This window comes from Littorina saxatilis, unplaced genomic scaffold (genome assembly GCF_037325665.1).
Source record: "Littorina saxatilis isolate snail1 unplaced genomic scaffold, US_GU_Lsax_2.0 scaffold_887, whole genome shotgun sequence".
NCBI classification, from domain to species: Eukaryota; Metazoa; Mollusca; class Gastropoda; order Littorinimorpha; family Littorinidae; genus Littorina; species Littorina saxatilis.
Window position 1 is genome coordinate 1 of NW_027125763.1, and position 21,084 is coordinate 21,084.

General features: G+C 39.5%; 1 long non-coding RNA gene across 2 annotated transcripts; it reads left to right on the forward strand.

Moving 5' to 3' along the window:
* Positions 1-2,581: 2,581 nt before the first annotated feature.
* Positions 2,582-12,109, forward strand: LOC138954230 (uncharacterized). Of its 2 annotated transcripts, none has more exons than XR_011451762.1 (7): positions 2,582-3,146; positions 3,486-3,658; positions 4,305-4,480; positions 5,097-5,303; positions 6,606-6,714; positions 7,641-7,752; positions 9,987-12,109. It is a non-coding gene; the product is annotated as an uncharacterized lncRNA (long non-coding RNA). The 2 variants fall into 2 exon arrangements; XR_011451761.1 differs by having other exon boundaries at positions 2,598-3,146; positions 5,189-5,303.
* The last annotated feature ends 8,975 nt before the right edge of the window (positions 12,110-21,084 follow it).

A 21,084-nucleotide genomic window follows, 5' to 3' on the forward strand; every position in this document is an offset into this window, starting at 1 on the left:
ACCCAGCTGAAAAAGTACCACACGATGTACTATAGTATACTATAGTAAACTATAGTAAATGTACCCTGTACTATAGTAAACTATAGTAAATGTACCATGTACTCTAGTACATATTGTAGTACATGGTACTTTGTACTATAGTACTGTGTAGTAAATGTACCATGTACTATAGTACTTTGTGGTACAGTAGAGTACTTTGTACTTTGTACTATGGTACTTTTTAGTGAATGTACCATGTACTACAGTAGTACTATAGTACATAGTACTCTGTACTATGGTACTTTTTATTGAATGTACCCTGTACTACAGTAGTACTATAGTACCTAGTACTTTGTACTATGGTACTTTTTTGTGAATGTACCCTGTACTACAGTAGTACTATAGTACGAAGTACTTTGTACTATGGTACACTGTGGTACTTTGTACTATGGTATTTTGTACTATAGTACTGCGGTACAGTATAGTAGTAATAGTATACATGCATTTTGTGTTTTTATTTTTATTGTTTTATTAATATAACTTATCAGCTAAGCATAACAATTTTGTTGTTGAAATTAAGTTGATTAAAAAACATTGTTTTTAAAATTGTGTTTGATATCACCAGTAATTGTGCATGTAAACGTGTTGTGTGTGTTTTTACAAGGTAGTCGTACATATAAGATTTATTATGTTTTGTGCGTGCGTGTGTGTGAATTAAGCCGTTTGTTGGAGATGACATGAGATATTTTCAAACTTGTTAACTGTGCATTTGCAAAATACACGTAGGAATACTTTGTGCTCACACACACACACACCACACACACACACACACAGTCACACTGACACACGCTCGCACGTGCACACACACAAACACGTGGGTACGCACATATTCACTTAGGAGAAAGGACTTTTGTAACGTAAGATGTACATAAACTGTATAGTTAGTTTTTTGTAAATTAATATTTCATTAACGTTACCTTGGAACGCTTCTCACAAAAAAGTTTTCAAAAGAGAATTTAACAATTGCTTTAAAAGTTAAAGGATAAGGTTACGATAAGGATAAGATTTTATATAGTCCTGTGAGGTTGCCCTCATGGAAATTCGGGCTGCTTTCTCCATGGGGAAAGCGAGCTGCCATACAGTATACGGCGATACCCACACATTTTGTTTCCTGCATGCGTGTATTCATGTTTCCGAGCCCTGACACTTTCGCTGTGAACTTGGGTTCTTTATCGTGTGCATGCGGCCACCGAGGAGAGTCTGCACGATGTTGACTCTGGGAAATAAATCCCTCGCCGAACGTGGGGATCGAACCTACGCCGATTGCGACAACTGGTTTTGAAGACAGCGCCGCTACCGACTGAGCTATTTCCCGCCCGCCCGAAACGCTTAGTAAAATGGTCTGCAGTGAAATTTTGAAACAATACCTTTTTTATGTTAAATTTAACGTTTGCCAAAATAATTCTTCATGTAGGATCAAGTGCAAAGTTCTTGGTTTGACCTGAAGTTGACTGAAGTTTGCTGTGTGTACAATATTGTTTCATTTTAAATAATTTGAGAGAGAGAGAGAGAAAGAGAGAGAGACAGAGAGAGACAGAGAGAGACAGAGAGAGCGTTGTGGCATACAAGCATTACAAACAAGTGTTTTTTCACCCATGCAGAGAGGCTCCCCTATTCTAATCACATCATATACACGGACATTCACACACACACACACACACACACACACACACACACACACACACACACACACACACACACACACACACAGATATGAGATTTAAAAAAAAAAGTTATAGAATATGTACACATCGAATGCTTAACAGAGAGAGAGAGAGAGAGAGAGAGAGAGAGAGAGAGAGAGAGAGAGAGAGAGAGAGAGAGAGAGAGAGAGAGAGAGAGAGAGAGAGAGAGAGAGAGAGGGAGAGAGAGGGAGGGAGAGAGAGAGAGAGAGGATATTATTACGTCAGGATAAAGGTTTTAGGCTTAGCCTCATCTTCCAACCTGTCCTTGCAGGGCCGGACTACCGGGGGGGGGGGGGGGGGTTATGGGGGTTGCGCAACCCCCCTCCCCCCCCTAGCCTAAACATGTACCTCACTTATTTAAAACATTTTTTATTATTGTTTATTTTATGCCGTTTCATGCAAGGAGCGACCATTTTCCTATCTCAGAATATGACCTACCCATCAGCTTCAGGGGGCAAAGCCCCCTGACCCCCACAAGGGGCTCTGCCCCTTGACCCCGCCAGGGAGAACATCCCCCTGGACCACCACTGGCAACCCCCCCCCCTCCTCTCTCCTCTTTGCCTAGTCCACCCTGCCTTGGAACATATACAGAGAATAATTGTAAACGTAAGCAAAAGACTGCACACCCACACACACACACGCACGCACACGCACATGCCGCACTCACGCCCACACGCATGCACACACACAAACCGCTGACATTCGCTTACCGAAACACACACACACACACACACACACACACACACACACACACACACACACACACACTCACACACACACACATATATATACCCCCACATCCCCCCACACACACATCCCCCATACACACACATACTGCGTAAACTCACACACCGTCACACACACACACACACACACACACACACTTGTGTGCGTTGCTTATCCATGCACATGCTAAAATGAACAGAGCAGTACCTAAAAGGAACTGTAACTCATACAATTGAATAGCTAGTAAAAACATTTAAGTTTTGGTTGAGTATATATATACATAAAATATTGGACTAGCAAAGTCATCAAACACAAGACCAAACAAAAACAAAAACAAACTGAGCCGGCTACTTTCGATACGAAGAAAGGGTTAGCATGCGAGAGTTATGTCCCTTTAAAATCGAAGAGGAGACCACTCCGAAGTAAATCAAGGGACAGCACTAGTAACTGATTTTCAACGAACGAACTTCAACTCACAAGAAAGAGTTTGCACCAGGGAGATTGGAAAAAAGCGGGCTACAACATCACAAAAGGAACCCACCAAGAGAGTGTAACCATAATTCAGAGAGCAGAAGATGGATCTGGACTGAGAAGTAAGCCTTCAAGAGTTTTCCACGTAATCGTATCCAGATTCGCTCAGGAGTTATCGAGTGATTTGCAACTGTAACTGCCAAGTCATCGACTATCGAGTGAGGAGTACGTATAATTATTCTTTACAGCTCCCACAACTCTTTTTCACTATCACTGTCACTACCCGTATCCGACTATTTTTGAGATTTGCAAAGTTTATACCATTGTGAGAATCTGAATCTGATACAATTACAGTGACCATTGGGCCGTCTGGTTGGTTTTTTTCTCTTTGAGTTTGAGTTTGATGTTTTTACTTTGAGTTTTACTTGTTTGTTGATTCTATCTGGATCTGGCTGCCCCACGTATAGCGGTGTTCGTGGGGAGTACGTGACAGAAGCGGACTATTTCGTTAACTGTTTACTTGTAAATTCCCATTTTGAAAACATGTATACATGACTTTTTCAGATTAAAAATCTGTCGGCAATGTGGAAAAGAGGTTGAACTGGTAACAGGAACAGTGAGCTGGTTGATCAACTTGATGGCATGGCTGTACCAAATCATTCAATTGGAACGGAACCGACAAAAACACCAATGTTTCCATTCTTCTTTGTGCTGAAAGTTTACACTGACAGGGACAAGTAAGTGACATTTTAAACTCTTGTCTTAAAGTCATATGTACTCAATGACTATACACGCTAATTGCTTTACCAACAGCTGGAGACATGCTAAATTAAGTTCCCTGCAAGATATTGTGGTCTAGGACCCCTTAAATGTTGAGATATTTGAATTTTTATTTTGATCTAGATCGTCCTATTTATAGATTTGCCAACAGAGGGAACGTTGACGCAAGGGAAATAACTCCGTGTCTTTGTTGACATCCTCACTTTTTCAGAGGCTAGAACAATCTGTAATGCATGTATATGGTCCGCGCATGGCGACATATCGTCATTACATGGTCTTATGGTGCGTTTGACATCGATTATGGGCAAACTATAAAAACTATAACACACACACACACACACACACACACACACACTGACAGTGACACACACACACACTGACACACACACACATATTTAAACATCAAGTTTTTCTGTTCACTTTCAGTGATGGACGGCCTATCTGGTGGCCTGTAATTATTCCAGTGTCTTGGGGGCACAAGAGGCAAAACTGTTTGATGTTACTTTTTGTGTTTTTATTTCTGCATGCTTTATTTGGATTACTAGAAAACCTCTTTTTATTCCTTTGTGCAAATCTATTTGACCTTTATTCTTTTACTTTTAGTGAAAAACAAAACTGCCTGAGTTGGTGGGGAAGCTTCTGGACTCCAGGTCCAAAAAAACAGTCGGCAGGGTGATGACAGATGGCTGTACCAATGAGTCATTCAGATAGAAAAGGAAGCAGACACCAAGGATTCCATTCTCTGTGCTGAAATTGTGAAAAGTTGTACTCTTTAACCAGTAAGTAAATTATTAACAACAAATTATAAAATTTCATTTCAAATTTAATGTAATTTGCAATACGGTACTAGCATTAGCTGAATTTGGTATTTATGATCCACTTTTGTGTAATGTTTGCAACACACACACATACATTCAAATATAAACTGCGTCTGAATCAGTGATGGACATTTCTTGTTTGATTCACTGTCTTGGAGTTTGATCAAATTTTCAAACAAATTTTGCTTTTCTTGGGTGTGTGTTTGTTTTTGTTTAGCCCTTAATTGTGATGCACAGACAGACACACACACTTAAAGACACACTCACTTTTAGGACCTTGCTTTTTTCATATTTTCTGTGAATAACCTTTGTGAATCATCAATCAACGGCCTTTTTAAGACACCCAGGGGTCCTTTTTAAGGCCTATTTTTCTCAGATATTTTGAGGTCTAACAAGGGGAGTTCCACTGTATGAGCAAGCCTTAGTTCTATGTTTAAGTATAACAATGGGTGAAGTGCATCTGACTTTATATTTGTCATATCATTTTAAAAGCCCCTAAAAAGTTTTGTTGATCATCATTATAAAAATACAGTCATGAAATTTCTGGCTGGATACTCAGTCCTCTCTTGTGTTACAGATGCTGTGAAGCGACAGGAGGTGCTCCTTCAGCAGATAAGGACAACAACAAAGAGTTTTGTATCACTTTATGGAACTTGTTATATCTTTCAGGGTCCTAAATGGAGGGTTTCACTGGAGCAGTGACTGTTGGACAACAAGTGCAGGGTGTGTTTGGACCTCCTGGATCAACATGTGTGCAGAACTGCTTAGGGCTTGAACTTCATGGGTGTGTGTAGGAAATTTCATATTAGATTTTGATATTAACATATTCCTGTGGTGCTATATAATTTAAATTATATGAGTAAATGAATATGTCTGTATGAATGTACGTATTTGCTGTGTCATTGTGGCATAGATATATAGACCTATAGCAATAACAAGACATACATGCTGTGAATATATGCTTTTATGCTCTCCTTGTACAAATCTGAATTAACTGAAATTTTTCTTAATGGCCAAGCACAGCCAGCTCTTTTCGACCTTTACATAGGGCCACAGTCAGAGATTGTAGAGTACACAGAGACCATTCATACTTCTTTGCGCTAAGGTAGGACTGCAGGTTATGTTTTTATCACGGCTTTGTCAACATACTGTCATTTCTGTCCGGCTGACAGTGCTGCAAACATTCATTGGATTGAAAATGTGTTTGTTATTGTTTGTGAACATCCTTTTTTGAAAGACCTGGAAAAAAGCCCCAGAACAGATTATATAATACATAATAATATGTAATTGAATTTAAATTTTCTTTTCAAATCAGTGTCTTTTTACTCCCGCAGTGGGGCACTGCGGTTATGAAATTAAAGGCCCCTCCTGTTTTTGGAACCGCAGGAGCTTTCTAGTTTGCTGTTAGGTAGATTTTTGGTTCCTCTTTCCTGTCATGCTCTCTTTTTCTTCATGAATTCTTTTCCTTTTTCTGCCTTCTTGCTCATTCACCTGTATTTTTTCCAAAAATCTCTTCTCTTGCCGCTTGTCTCGCGATTCATGTATAGTTTAATCTGTTAGTGTTCTGATGTAAGTCCAGCAGTAGATAGGTTAAGCCTATTTTAACATACTGGAAACTGGTAATCTTCCAGTAGGTATTAATTTAGTTTTACTAAAGCCTGCTGGGACACAAGTAATGGGTTAGTGCATTTGTAAACAGGAATCGCTTGACAAGTGGCCCCCTTCATCCCCCCCTTCCTCGTCCTGATATGGCTCTGCGTAGTCGGCTGGACGTTAAGCAACAAATAAACAAACAAACAAGTGTCTTTTTACAAACTAGCCTTTGTTATTTTTGTGAGTTTAAGTCAGATATCAACACATACTGAATGCATAGTTCAGTCTTAGAGTGGGAGAATGTTTGAGGCATAAATTGCTTTTGACAACAACAAAAGTTCCCGGTTGAATCGAGAAGCTCCCCCAAAATAATTTTATTACACATGCCTAAAGCCAGCATAGTGCAAGCAGATTTATTTGTGTATGTGCTTGTATGTACAAAGACAGATAATTTGTACAAGTGTTGGCTCTTCATTTTTAATTATTTTTTCAGGATCCTTGGGGGGTTCCACTATATCTGTGACTTTAGGACAACATATCGAGTTCTGGTGGTTTTTTGACCTAATGGATCAACATATGTGCAGACCTGCTGAGTGCTTGAGGTAAATTGGTGCATTTAGATTTGCCTACCTGAGAGATACCACCCATGTGTCATGATGTGATAAATGAACCATCTCTTCACAGGCGTGTCTATCATGTAAATGAGGTTGGTTCAAACAACATGTCTGTCAGGGATGTCATTTTCCATTGCTTATGCAAAATCTCCGAGACAAACTTCATTCTCAAAACACTCGCGAGAAAATGGCAAGCCCAAACGTGTTACGAGAATGACTTTGCATCTGTGACTTTGTAATCATGAGCAGTGGAATATATAAGGTCCCTGCCAGACCAGCTTGCCATGACCTCAATGATATGCCCATATGTGCGTGTATGGTTTAGTTACTACATGGGTTATCTCTCCGGTACATAGGAATTGAAAACAGAATACTTCATGGCTTGCTGTGTGGCACCAGATTTACACTTACTGCTTTTCAAATATTGAAATATTCACGACGGGCGCATTGTACACGCAAGCACAAGACCAAGTGCGCACGGAAAAGATCCTGTAAACCATGTGGGAGTTCGGTGGGTTATAGAAACACGAAAGTACCCAGCATGCCTCCCCCGAAATTGGCATATGCTGCCTGAATGGCGGCCATACACGTAAAAATCCACATGAGTGAACGTGGGAGTCTTAAGCCCATGAACGAAGAAACAGAAGAAGAAAAAATATTCACTTTTACTTGTGTAAACCCAGTAACACACAGTAGACTATGTAGTGTTCTCTATTTGTATCATTGAAACGCTTCTGTCCCGTCAATCACACTTTAAATTGCCTTATATTTTGGATGACATATGCCACCCCTTTGGTATTCCACTGATAATAGTTTAATGTTTTAGCTAAATAGTTTCAGCTAATCGCTATGGAGTATGCAAACACTGGAATTATATGCGATGAAACACTCAAGCTGCTTTCTCTTGCTTATAGCTGAGAGCAGCACTGTAGCTCAGTGACTGTCGGGTGGAGGATCCAATTCTGCCTGTTTCCGACATAATGGATCAACATGAGTGCAGACCTGCTGAGCGCCTTATCTTCTTGGGTGTGTATAGATGTATATACATTAAAGGCACAGTAAGCCTCCCGTAAACCATCACAGAGCTCCCCGAGCGTCTACATACAGTACAAGCATACTTCCATTTGAACGCTCACCGAACGGGAACATCCTGGCTGCTTTCTGTCGAGCGTGAAACATTTTCAAAGAATTTATTTTCGTGGACTTGGTCCTCTACAACAATGGCGCCTCGTTTTGGTGCTGGACGGCTGTTATGAATATTCAATACCGGAAATCACGCCCGGACAGTAAGCCTCCCGTAAACCATCACAGATACTGTCAGGCTTTTACACACAGTACAAACACCCTTCCATTTGAACGCTCACCAAACGGGAATATCCTAGGTGCCCTACGTAAAGAGCGAGCAATTTTTAAAGAATTAATTTTGCCGATTGAACTCAGGTCAAAAATGAGTTACTTCCCTTCGGGTCTCATTCTATCGATGTAAACTGGCGATAGCCGTGGATCGATGATTATCAGAATGTTTTTGGACCGTGGTGCGTTTTTGCGCTAGACCTAACTTTTAAAATCTAAATAATAAATTGACAGCTTGTCACACAAACATTCTTTAATCATAAAAGAATTCTTTTTTTATCAAGACAAGATCAGTACAATTCGAAGTTGTGAAAGTTTGAAAAAAGAAAAGCCCGGAAGCAGGGTCACGCAAGGGTCGTAGCAGACGGCGGTTTATGCATATACATGTATCACCGTTCCTCTCAACAGTCAAAAACCATCGCTAGAGTTTTTGTGAACCACAGCCGTTTGTTTCGTGCATAAAAACGTGCTATTGTAGATAAGCTCACATGGAGTCGCATTCAAATGACTAACTGACGACTACATTGTGAAACAAGAAGGGCAAAGCCCATACGACTCACATGCTTGACCTTGCCCTTTACATGACCTTGACGTCAAATAACTAAACCTAGCAATGACATCATACACTAAGAACTGCTTTACACATTTTTCCTACCAAAATACATGTGACCTTGACCCAAGGTCAAGGTCATGCAACACAAAGCTGTTAATTCAAGACATAGGAAGTACAATGGTGCTTATTGGCTCTTTCTACCATGAGATATGGTCACTTTTAGTGGTTCACTACCTTATTTTGGTCACATTTCATAAGGGTCAAAGTGACCTTGACCTTGATCATATGTGACCAAATGTGTCTCATGATAAAAGCATAACATGTGCCCCAAATAACTTAAGTTTGAAACAGTTATCTTCCATAGTTCAGGGTCAAGGTCACTTCAAAATATGTATACAATCCAACTTTGAAGAGCTCCTGTGACCTTGACCTTGAAGCAAGGTAAACCAAACTGGTATCAAAAGATGTGGCTTACTTTGCCCTATATATCATATATAGGTGAGGTATTCAATCTCAAAAACTTCAGAGAAAATGGGAAAAATGAGAAAAATAGCTGTTTTTTAGACAACATTTATGGCCCCTGCGACCTTGACCTTGAAGCAAGGTCAAGATGCTATGTATGTTTTTTGGGGCCTTGTCATCATACACCATCTTGCCAAATTTGGTACTAATAAACTGAATAGTGTCCAAGAAATATCCAACGTTAAAGTTTTCCGGACGTCCGGACGGACGACTCGGGTGAGTACATAGACTCACTTTTGCTTCGCATGTGAGTCAAAAAGGGAAACTGGATCAGACTGGTTCACGATGGCTCAGGGGTAAGATAAACCACGCAAAAATAAATTATTTGAAAATAGTTCGCTCTTTATGGAGGGCACCTAGGATGTTCTCAATCGGTGAGTGTTTAAATGAAAGGGTGTTTGTACTGTAGTCTGTGTGTAAAAGCCTGACCGTATCTGTGATGGTTTACGGGAGGCTTACTGTGCCTTCAATTGTATTCATAAATTCACACACACACACACACACACACACACACACACACACACACACACACACACACACACACACACACACACACATACTGACAAAGACATTCATGCCTGCACACACGCAAGCACAATCATACACGCACCAGCACGTTTCAAACCCCCACCACCGTCTCAGTCGGTGCAGCTGTTTCGGAGCCTTTAGTCATCATGATACACACAGAGACGGACACAACTTTTAAAAGTTAGATATATATGCACTAAAAGCCACGGCACTTTAAGTTAGGTTTCATTATCATTCTCTTAAAGTTTGGCCCTCTTTGCTTCAGTCTGCATGCTTTCTCAGTCATACTGCTGTGTCATTGCAGGTTTCATTCCATGCTCTGGTGTGGGTGTCATAAGCAAGAGAGCCTCCTGTTCACTTCCAGTAGATGACTGCATGGTGAAGGACCTTGATACCACTTACAGACGTCAAAGCAGCTAGCTAGATGCCATTGGAGAACAACCAAAACTATTCAGCGGGTGCCATCGGCGAACATGAATACAAGTTACAGAACAGGAAAGCAGATATCACTGGCAAAGGGAACCGGACAGCAGCTACAATAAACTTAATCAGATGCCTGTAGCAAATAATCTGGACACCAATCACAAATCAAACAGATGTGGAGGACAGAGAACATTTCATGTGATTATTGCCACATATATAACCCTGTTTTGAAAAAAAGGGACATAACGCCACACTATATACTTTCTGGTTGCATGCTGAAAACTCTCCATTGGACATTTAGTGAGTTTTGACTCACCAGGTCAGGAGAATGTCACTGATGGGGAGCATAATTAGGCTGACTTACAATGGGTAGACAGAATTGAACATTGTTGTTTTCTTGGATGGTTTTCGGGATAGACTTTACAAAGTTAACATACTGCTATGGTTTGATCAATTTCAAACATGACCACATTTGGCATTTTTTCAAAACCACATTTTTGACAAATATCAAGGATGTGTTGCGAAAGCATGTGTTCTTATTTTTCTGAAATGTTTTGAAAGCTAGATTTTTGATACTTTACAATTACAGGCTATTGAAGTTGGATGACCTGTAGATGTGACCCATGTAAAATTGACCCTCATAAACTTTTAAGTTCACAGAAAATAATAATAATAACAGAGAAATGGTATTATTTTGAATGTGTTTGAAGCAAGATCGTTGTAACTCAATAACCCCCCGCGGGTTAGGGGGAAGAATCTACCCGATGCTCCCCAGCATGTCGTAAGAGGCGACTAACGGATTCTGTTTCTCCTTTTACCCTTGTTAAAGGCATATGTACGCGCTCCCGTGTTTACAAAGTGTAGTTTGCCCATAATCGATGTCAAACGCACCATAAGACCATGTAATGACGATATGTCGCCATGCGCGGACCATATACATGCATTACAGCTTGTTCTAGCCTCTGAAAAAGTGAGGATGTCAACAAAGACGCGGAGTTATTTCCCTTGCGTCAACGTTCCCTCTGTTGGCAAATCTATAAATAGGACGATCTAGATCAAAATAAAAATTCAAATATCTCAACATTTAAGGGGTCCTAGACCACAATATCTTGCAGGGAACTTAATTTAGCATGTCTCCAGCTGTTGGTAAAGCAATTAGCGTGTATAGTCATCGAGTACATATGGTTTTAAGTGTTTCTTGTATAGAATATAGTCCATTTTTGTAAAGATTTTAGTCAAGCAGTATGTAAGAAATGTTAAGTCCTTTGTACTGGAAACTTGCATTCTCCCAGTAAGGTCATATATTGTACTACGTTGCAAGCCCCTAGAGCAAATTTTTGATTAGTGCTTTTGTGAACAAGAAACAATTGACAAGTGGCTCTATCCCATCTCCCCCCTTTCCCCATCGCGATATAACCTTGAATGGTTGAAAACGACGTTAAACACCAAATAAAGAAAGAAAGTAACTCAATAACTTTATCTGTGTAAGGTCACACACATACAGGGTTAGATGACATCAAGTCAGCTTGATAGTTTGCATTATTCAAGTTCAGATTGGGGTAGAGTTCCGGTCAATAATAGGGACAATCATTGTCTCCTTTGATTGTTCACAGAGTTTTCATGTACTGATGTAGGCATGGTCACTTTCAAAGCTAATCATAGAAATTTAACTTGGCTGTAGGGGAGATAATTTTGATAAAATATGTGTTGTGCTAAAGATGAATTCCCACAAAGAAGAGTGCTACTGCTATAATAAATCTGTTTCGTGCATTTTATTGTTACTTGTTCTGGTTAACAGGGTTATAAAAAATTGCATTAAAACTGTTTCTGCATTGGGACATTTACCAAAAATCAACAGCTTGGTTACTCACTGTGCAAGATGGACACCTTTTTTAAAATTATTATTTAATTGTCTTTTACATGTTAGTGGATATTTTAAAATGTTCTTACATAAGTTTGACTATTAATGCTCTGCCGAAAAATAAAAATAAAATTTAAAACATGTGATGAACCTTTACTTTCCTACCAAATGTGACAGATTGACAGCAGCGAGTGGCCTGATCGTGCACACACACATTCAATTCACACAACACAATTGATTCAGCAAAAATTGGGGCCACATTTACATCCAGTGTAATTTTTAAGGCTATGGTACTTTTTCAAGAAAGTACTGCAGTATACTATAGTAAACTACAGTAAAAGTACTATAGTACAAAATATACAGCAACAAAAGTACCACACTGTACTATAGTAAACTATAGTGAAAGTACTATAGTACAAATCTACCATGCCAAAAGTACCACGCTGTACTATAGTAAACTATAGTACAAGTACTATAGTACAAATGTACTATGACCAAAATACCACGCTGTACTACATTTTACTCTAGTAAACTATAGTACATGTACTCTAGTAAACTAGAGTTTACTATAGTAAACTATAGTTTACTAGAGTACATTTTTGCAAAAAAGTGACCAAAATACTATAGTACATTTAACTGTACTATAGTTTACTATAGTACATGTACCACAATGTACTATAGTACACACTAATGTATTGTACTATGGTACTTTTTGTACTATAGTTTACTATAGTACTAGTACTACAGTAAACTATGGTACACCATAGTACAATTCAATGTACCATAGTACTTGTACTATAGTAAACTATAGTATACCATAGTACAATTCAATGTACCATAGTACTTGTACTATAGTAAACTATAGTATACCATAGTACTTTTACTATAGTATACTATAGTACATAGTGTGGTACTTTTTTACTTGGGCACTTACGCACACGCACAAACACACTCCCACCAACCCACTCTCTCTCTCTATCTCTCTCTCTCTCTCTCTTTCTCTCTCTTATACAAACAGACACACACACACACACACACACACACACACACACACACACACACACACATAGACTCACACAAATCTCATACACACAAAACACACACTTATACGCACATACACGGTTGGCCTAGTGGTAAGGTGTCCGCCCCGTGATCGGTAGATCGTGGGTTAGAACCCAGGCCGGGTCATACCTAAGACTTAAAATTGGCAATCTAGTGGCTGCTCCGCCTGGCGTCTGGCATTATGGGGTTAGTGCATGCTGTGACTGGTTGGTCCGGTGTCAGAATAATGTGACTGGGTGAGACATGAAACCTGTGTTGTGACTTCTGCCTTGTGTGTGGCGCACGTTATATATCTCAAAGCAGCACCGCCCTGATAATTATGGCCCTTCGTGGTCGGCTGGGCGTTAAGCAAACAAACAAATACGCACATAGACAGACGGACACACACACCTTTACAAACAAACACATATACACACTCATACACACACAAACATACACAGAAACTCATGCACACACACATTCACACACACACACACACACGCTCTTTCTCCCTCTCTCTCAGTCTTTCTTACACACACACACACACACACACACACACACACACACACACACACACACACACACACACACACACACACACGAGCACAGACTAATGCACGCGCACACACACACACACACACACACACACATACGGACGAGGAGCACCTTAGGTACCGGTCATACGCAGACGGATCTGTGTGACTTCTGTACGTACGAAATCCACATTAGGTACCGTTTGGCTATACACAGTGTGTAACCCGTACGGACGAAGGCGTTAAGTACCTGTTTCCTATACACACTGATGGTTCTGTATAGTCTCAGTAAAGTGTGAATAGGTGAGGATGGAACTTTAACCGTCGATCACTTTACATGTATAACCTCAATTAATATGTTGCATGTTTTGCTTTTGATTTGTATGTTCCTTACTTTGTCATTTTGTTGTTTATGTTTATTTGCTTGTTTGCTTACTTGTCGATTGTTTGCTGGTTCGTTCGTTTACTTTGTTTATTTGTCATGTTGCTTTACTTGTTTATCATTTATTAGACATTTGTATTAGAAGAAAGGACCGGTTGTAAGAAAAGGCGTCACCTTAAACCTCTATCCTTGAAAAATAAAGTTCCATCATCATCATTATCATCTCTCTCTCTCTCTCTCTCTCTCTCTCTCTCTCTCTCTCTCTCTCTCTCTCTCTGTCTGTCTCTGTCTCTCTCCCTCTCTTTTTACATTTAGTCAAGTTTTGTCTGTGCCGGTGTGCGTGCGCGTGTGTAGAGCGATTCAGAGTAAACTACTGGACCGATCTTTATGAAATTTGACATGAGAGTTCCTGGGTATGATATCCCCGGATTTGTTTTGATTTTTTTCGATAAATGTCTTTGATGACGTCATATCCGGCTTTTTGTAAAAGTTGAAGCGGCACACCCTCATTGTTGAATCAAATTGATTGAAATTTTGGCCAAGCAATCTTCGACAAAGGTCGGACTTCGGTTTTGTATTTAAGCTTGGTGGCTTAAAAATGTATTAATGACTTTGGTCATTACAAATCTGAAAATTGTAAATAATTGTTTTTTTTATAAAACGATCCAAATTTACGTTCATCTTATTCTTCATTATTTTCTGATTCCAAAAACATATAAATATGTTATATTCGGATTAAAAACAAGCTCTCAAAATTAAAAATATAAAAAAATTCTGATCAAAATCAAATTTCCGAAATCGATTAAAAAACAATTTCATCTTATTCCTTGTCGGTTCCTGATTCCAAAAACATATAGATATGATATGTTTGGATTAAAAACACGCTCAGAAAGTTAAAACGAAGAGAGGTACAGAAAAGCGTGCTATGCAGCACAGCGAAACCATCACCGCGCTAAACAGTCTCGTCAGTTTCACTGGGTTTTGCGCGAGCGGCGGACTACGGTCACTGTGAAAAAATGCAGTGCGTTCAGTTTCATTCTGTGAGTTCCACAGCTTGACTAAAATGTAGTAATTTCGCCTTACGCGACTTGTTTTTTTGTTTGTTTTTTAAATTAGAGAAAACCGGTTTCTTTTTTCTTTTTTTTTGTGTGTGTGGTTTGCATGGTTGTTTATACAAAAAGCAATTGAGGAGCCATAGATGGTTACTTTTTTTTCTCCTTTTTTTTCTTTTTTTGTTTGTCTTATTCTCGTCCATCCGCTCCCTCATAATATTCACAAACGTCATATATCACTTCACCTCATCTCGACGTATACATTACTCACAATCTTCTAATGTACATTTTATTTTCCAATAATGATACTATTCAAATCGTATCTATCACCATACTAATATTTACTAATACACATTTTTGCAATCAAAATAATGTGATTAAGTACCTTATTATTTTGGCATATATTACTAGGTTGATAACCAAACAAGACATCGTGTTCTGAGAGGTGCACATTTGATCCTGTATTTCTAAAAAATATAATGGACAACATTTTCCCAAAAGCTCGTCAACTTCTCACATTGACAAAAAAAGTGTTCAACATAATCAATGTGTTTACAAAATGTACTTAATTTTGTTTCTCTAATTTTCATTTTATTTAATATATTCGTGGGATAAATATTATGTAATATTTTTCATTGTAACAATCGCAATCTTTCTTCTTTTGTACATTTGCTTGCTAACAGCCAATGACTGTGATCTAGTTTAACCTGATATTTATGTAACCAAAATGTAGCAGCGCAAGGCTCGCTCGCTTTAGACTGGACTATCAGCATGCGAATCTTTCTCGCGGAGGGGTTAATGATCACAGGGTTCCGTGTGTCAAGGTCATTATTGTGTTCGCCTGCTCGCGGGCTGGCTGTGTTTTTGCGAAGTGCAAGCGCTCGCACAGCAGTCTTCACTGCGCGGTACTAAAAAAATCTAGAGGGACTGTATCCTTTCTTTGTGCACAGCTGGTTAAAAGGAATCATATCTCCGTTAACCCAAATATCTTTCACCATATCTAAATGCGCTTCTATCCATTTTTTTTAAATATAAGCATTTATTTTTATAAACCACTTTTATATTGTTCCACAAACATTGATCGCCAAAGCGATCTTCTCTCTCATAAATCAATGCTTTATTATGGATTCATTTTAAGAGAACTTCTGTCTAAAAGTTTGATCGAATGCATTCAATACCTTGGTTTTAGTAGTGTTGTGGCTTTAAAACAAAGTAAATTTCTTCCCAATACCTGATAAAGACTTAACGGAATCGTTGTCCACGGTTCATGTTTTTGTTGTTGAAGTTTTGCTGCCCATGTCAGTAAAAAAGAAGTCTGCATATCGTGGACGTTTATCATGTTAATACCACCTTCTTCCACCACATTACACAATACATTTCGTTTAACTTTTTCAAAGGCTTTTGTATTTGAATACTTCCTTTTCCAGAGAAACCTGAACAAAATAGTATTCAACTGATCGAGAACTTTAACAGGGGCAAGAAGCGCCTGCATAACGTAAACAAATTGTGAAACTAAGAAGGACTTAATAATACATAATTTGCCGCTTATACTTAAATTTCTTCTTGACCATCTGCAAATGATTTGTTCAACTTTTTCAAGTCTTTTTGGACCAATTTTCCATAATTTCAGAGGCAGGGATGTCATTTTTAAAACTGACTAATTCCCATGATTTTAACCTGGGTATTCCATTTAATATCGCAATATTTCTCTTGACAGTTTTTACGCGATCCCTACCACATTGCTTCCGTTTCACTTTTATTTAATTTTAAGCGAGATATATTGGAAAAATCATCAATAATTTTCAAAACCGTTTCCATGTCGTTTTTATCTTGAAGTAAAACAGTTATGTCATCGGCGTACATAGCCAGTTTCAAGATACGCGATGTTTGTTCTGCAAAACCTACATCTGGTAAGGCAAATCCTTTAATATTGGGGTGACTTCGGATTTGTATTGCTAATAATTCTACACTTATTTCTTCCGAAATCCAACCCATATAATTTATGCAGCTCGTGGTGTTTGTCATTAAACCAATATGTAATGCTATTTGAGACCGTGGAAGAGCCAGGTTGGTTATTGCCCTTTTAACTTCTCTTAAAACTTTAATCCATTTAACAAATTTTTCGCCCAAACCAAATTTTTTAAAGGACCAGACCACATAGTCTTTTGAGATGGAATCGTAGGCTCGGGCGTAGTCAAGGGCAAGTAATATACCTGCTTGATTTCTTTCATTAGCGTAATTAATGACATCATCAATTAATCTAATCAAGTTACTTGCCTTTCTTCCCTTAATACATCCTGTCTGATCTTCTGACACGAGGTCAGAAATAACACCAGATACGCGCTGCGATAAACATGTTGCCAGCATTTTATAATCTGTATTGGTTACAGATATAGGGTTTCCAATTCTTAAGGCTATGTCTCGGCAAATCTTTATCCTTATGGATCAACGTGATAACTGCTCTTTTCTGAGTATCTGACAATTCACCGACTCTAAATGCACTTTGAAAGGAATTAACCACCATCATTTTTACTTTAGACCAACATTTTTTCATGAAACTTGTAGTCAATCCGTCTAAACCTGGTGACGAACCATTTTTTAATAAAGACAGCGCCCTGCCGATTTCTAACACGGTAAAATCAGTTTCCAAACCATATTTTCGTTCGTCATTTAACTGAGGAATATTTAAATTAAGAACTTTACTTTCAGCATCCTCCTCAACAAAATTCCCATTTTTATCAAACACGTTATTGTAAAATCTCACTTGCTCCTGTAAAATTCCTTTTTGCGTCGTTATTGAGAGCCATTTTCATCTATTAATCTGTCCATAAATTTTCAATCAGCTTTCACTTTTTCCATATTTAAAAAATATAATATCACTTCACATGCACAATTCTATATAACATATTACAACCAAACACAATAGCAAATAAGCAAAAAAACTCAGAACATGGTTTGAAAGGGTAGCTTTATTGGTCTTTTTTTCGAACGAATGTAAGGATCACTATATCCCGCCAAACCGCAACACGGTGGCCTAGTGGTAAGGCGTCCGCCCATTGACCGGGAGGTCGTGGGTTCGAACCCCGGCCGGGTCATACCTAAGACTTTAAATGTGGCAATCTAGTGGCTGCTCCGCCTGGCGTCTGGCATTATGGGGTTGGTGCTAGGACTGGTTGGTCCGGTGTCAGAATAATGTGACTGGGTGAGACATGAAGCCTGTGCTGCGACTTCTGTCTTGTGTGTGGCGCACGTTAAATGTCAAAGCAGCACCGCCCTGATATGGCCCTTCGTGGTCGGCTGGGCGTTAAGCAAACAAACAAACAAACAAACAAAATATATCTCGCCAACTAGAGTTATTACGGCTTGTTGATTTTGCCAATACAAAAGTCATTTTTTCTCACTTCATTGGTGCAAACAGTGTAATATTGTGTTGTAAATTCTATTGTTATGCGATTGTTGTTATATTTGTAAGCATAAGAGAGAGAGAGAGAGAGAGAGAGAGAGAGAGAGAGAGAGAGAGAGAGAGAGAGAGAGAGAGAGAGAGAGAGAGAGAGAGAGAGAGAGATTTTTCACTCCATCAAAGTATCTCCTTTTGAATGCTAAATATAAGTCAGGGAATACGTCTAAAAATGGCCTCCAAATTCCAGGAAATATGTATATTACCTGGATATTTTAGGGAATATATATATATATATATATTCATTGAGTGAAACAGGGAATACGTATAAATCAAATCTCTTATATTATTAAAAGCTGCATCAAAAGGTGTGCAACATTGATATCGGGACTACACAAAATAGAATGTTTATATAATGGGTGGTGGTGGATAATGCTGTCTGGATTAAAATATAAAAAGAGGTAAACAGGTGGCGAACTGTTCAGTTTCACTGACGGTTTAGTCTTCAGTGACAATGCAAATAACAAATCAGAGGTGATTCTTGCTAAACATCAAGCTTTTATTTATTCGTATGAATTTAGCAATGAAAAACGGATTGACAATTAAGGGTAAAGAGAGAGGGGGGGGAGAAAGAAGGAGGGGGAGAGAGAGGGAGGGGGGAGAGAGGGAGGGGGGGGGGAGAGAGGAACGGGGGAAGAGAGGCAGGGCGAGAGAGAGGGATGCGTGGGGCTGGCGGTGGGGGTTGGGGGGGGGGGGGCGTGGAGAGGAGCAGCTAGTCGTAGAGCGGTTCGACTCGCGCAGTGGCTATACATTACACGGTTCGCGTGCCATCAATTAGCACGTCGTCAAGCAGGTAACCCGCTGAGAAACCTACTGGAGAGCTAGAGAGACAGCTGGACGCATTCCTTGTTTATGGTCAGCAGATTAATGTACTGCCACACTGAGATTGAAGTCGCAGAGGGTTACATCGGACTGGGTGGCCGAGTGGTAACGCAGTTGCGCTCGGAAGCGAGAGGTTGCGAGTTCGACCCTGGGTCAGGGCGTTAGCAATTTTCTCCACCCTTTCCTAACCTAGGTGGTGGGTTCAAGTGCTAGTCTTTCGGATGAGACGAAAAACCGAGGTCCCTTCGTGTACACTACATTGGGGTGTGCACGTTAAAGATCCCACGATTGACAAAAGGGTCTTTCCTGGCAAAATTGTATAGGCATAGATAAAAATGTCCACCAAAATACCCGTGTGACTTGGAATAATAGGCCGTGAAAAGTAGGATATGCGCCGAAATGGCTGCGATCTGCTGGCCGATGTGAATGCGTGATGTATTGTGTAATAAAAATTCCATCTCACACAGCATAAATAAATCCCTGCGCCTTGAATATGTGCGCGATATAAATTGCATAAAATAAAAATAAAATAAATAAATCCCTGCGCTTAGAACTGTACCCACGGAATACGCGCGATATAAGCCTCATATTGATTGATTGATTGACATCCTCATATGTGACCCTCTACCACGAAATGAGTCGCATGTCACCTCGCGCGGTTCTGCGCTAGGCTTAATATAGGTCCGGGGGGACTGTGGTAAAAGTGTGAGGGTCACCTTAGTCACAGGCTTATAACTCGAAAAGTTTTCGCTCTTTTCTAAAACGGTTTTTACCACTGGATAGAGCATAAAACACTCTTTAGGAAAATGTAAAAATATTAAAATCATGCAAAGATGACATGCGACTCATCCCGTGGTGGAGGGTCACATATAGTCACAGTATACTGACACCAGTCCTAGCATGATAGAGCGGCTGTCACTATAGGTGTCTCTCTTTGTGTGTCTGTATCATATTACTTGTGATTAAAACAAAAAATGCCTGATAGGAAACAAATAGAAAAAAATGTTATGACAGAGATTCCCCTAATATTTCCGAATGTCATTTCTACAATGACGCTTTGAATAACGTCTTGATAAAAGTTGGTTGACGTGAAATGTGGCTTGAAAAAAAAGAGCATTAAAACCTTTAACGTAATGCAACAAGCAGAGAATGATGGAATATTAGCTGTCATAGGGGTACGATACCAGTTAATCACGTTTAACCGAATGTTTGGAGATTCGAGAGTGGAGGGTGTCATTATTGAAGAGAGAGAGAGATGGAGAGAGAGGAGAGTTGGGAAAAGAGAGAGGGTGTGTAAGAAGGTGAGAGACAGAGGGCGATGGGGAGAGGTTGAGTGATCATATGAGGGGTGTTGTCAATATTAGAAAGATAGAGGGGGAGAGAAGGAGAGAGAGATGGGAGGGTGAAGAAAGAGAGAGAGTGTGTAAGATGCCTCCATAAGAGATGTAGCCTAGAATAAAAGCAATGTCCCTCGATGCATGTATTATTTCTCTTAACGAGTATAAAATAAGTTATGTAAGTCATTTTTCGTAGGCCTAATATGAAAACAATAATGTTGAAGTCTGAATCCAGTATCATTATTTTGAACTGTTTCGGTCTATACATGTAGTCTGCTTAAAGCAGAACGCTTCCGTGTAGCATAAATATATATCTTTCATGTTCTCTTGGGACGGGCCAGGGAATGTGTTACAAACTAACGCTTGCTTATTAGCAAGCCCAGTCAGTTCTGTGCGCGAGTAGTGAAACATGATAGCGGTCAGTGGATCAGTTACCAACATTCCTACTGACATCTGGTAGTGATTTAGTCTTGATGGTGATCGGTGCTTTCCTT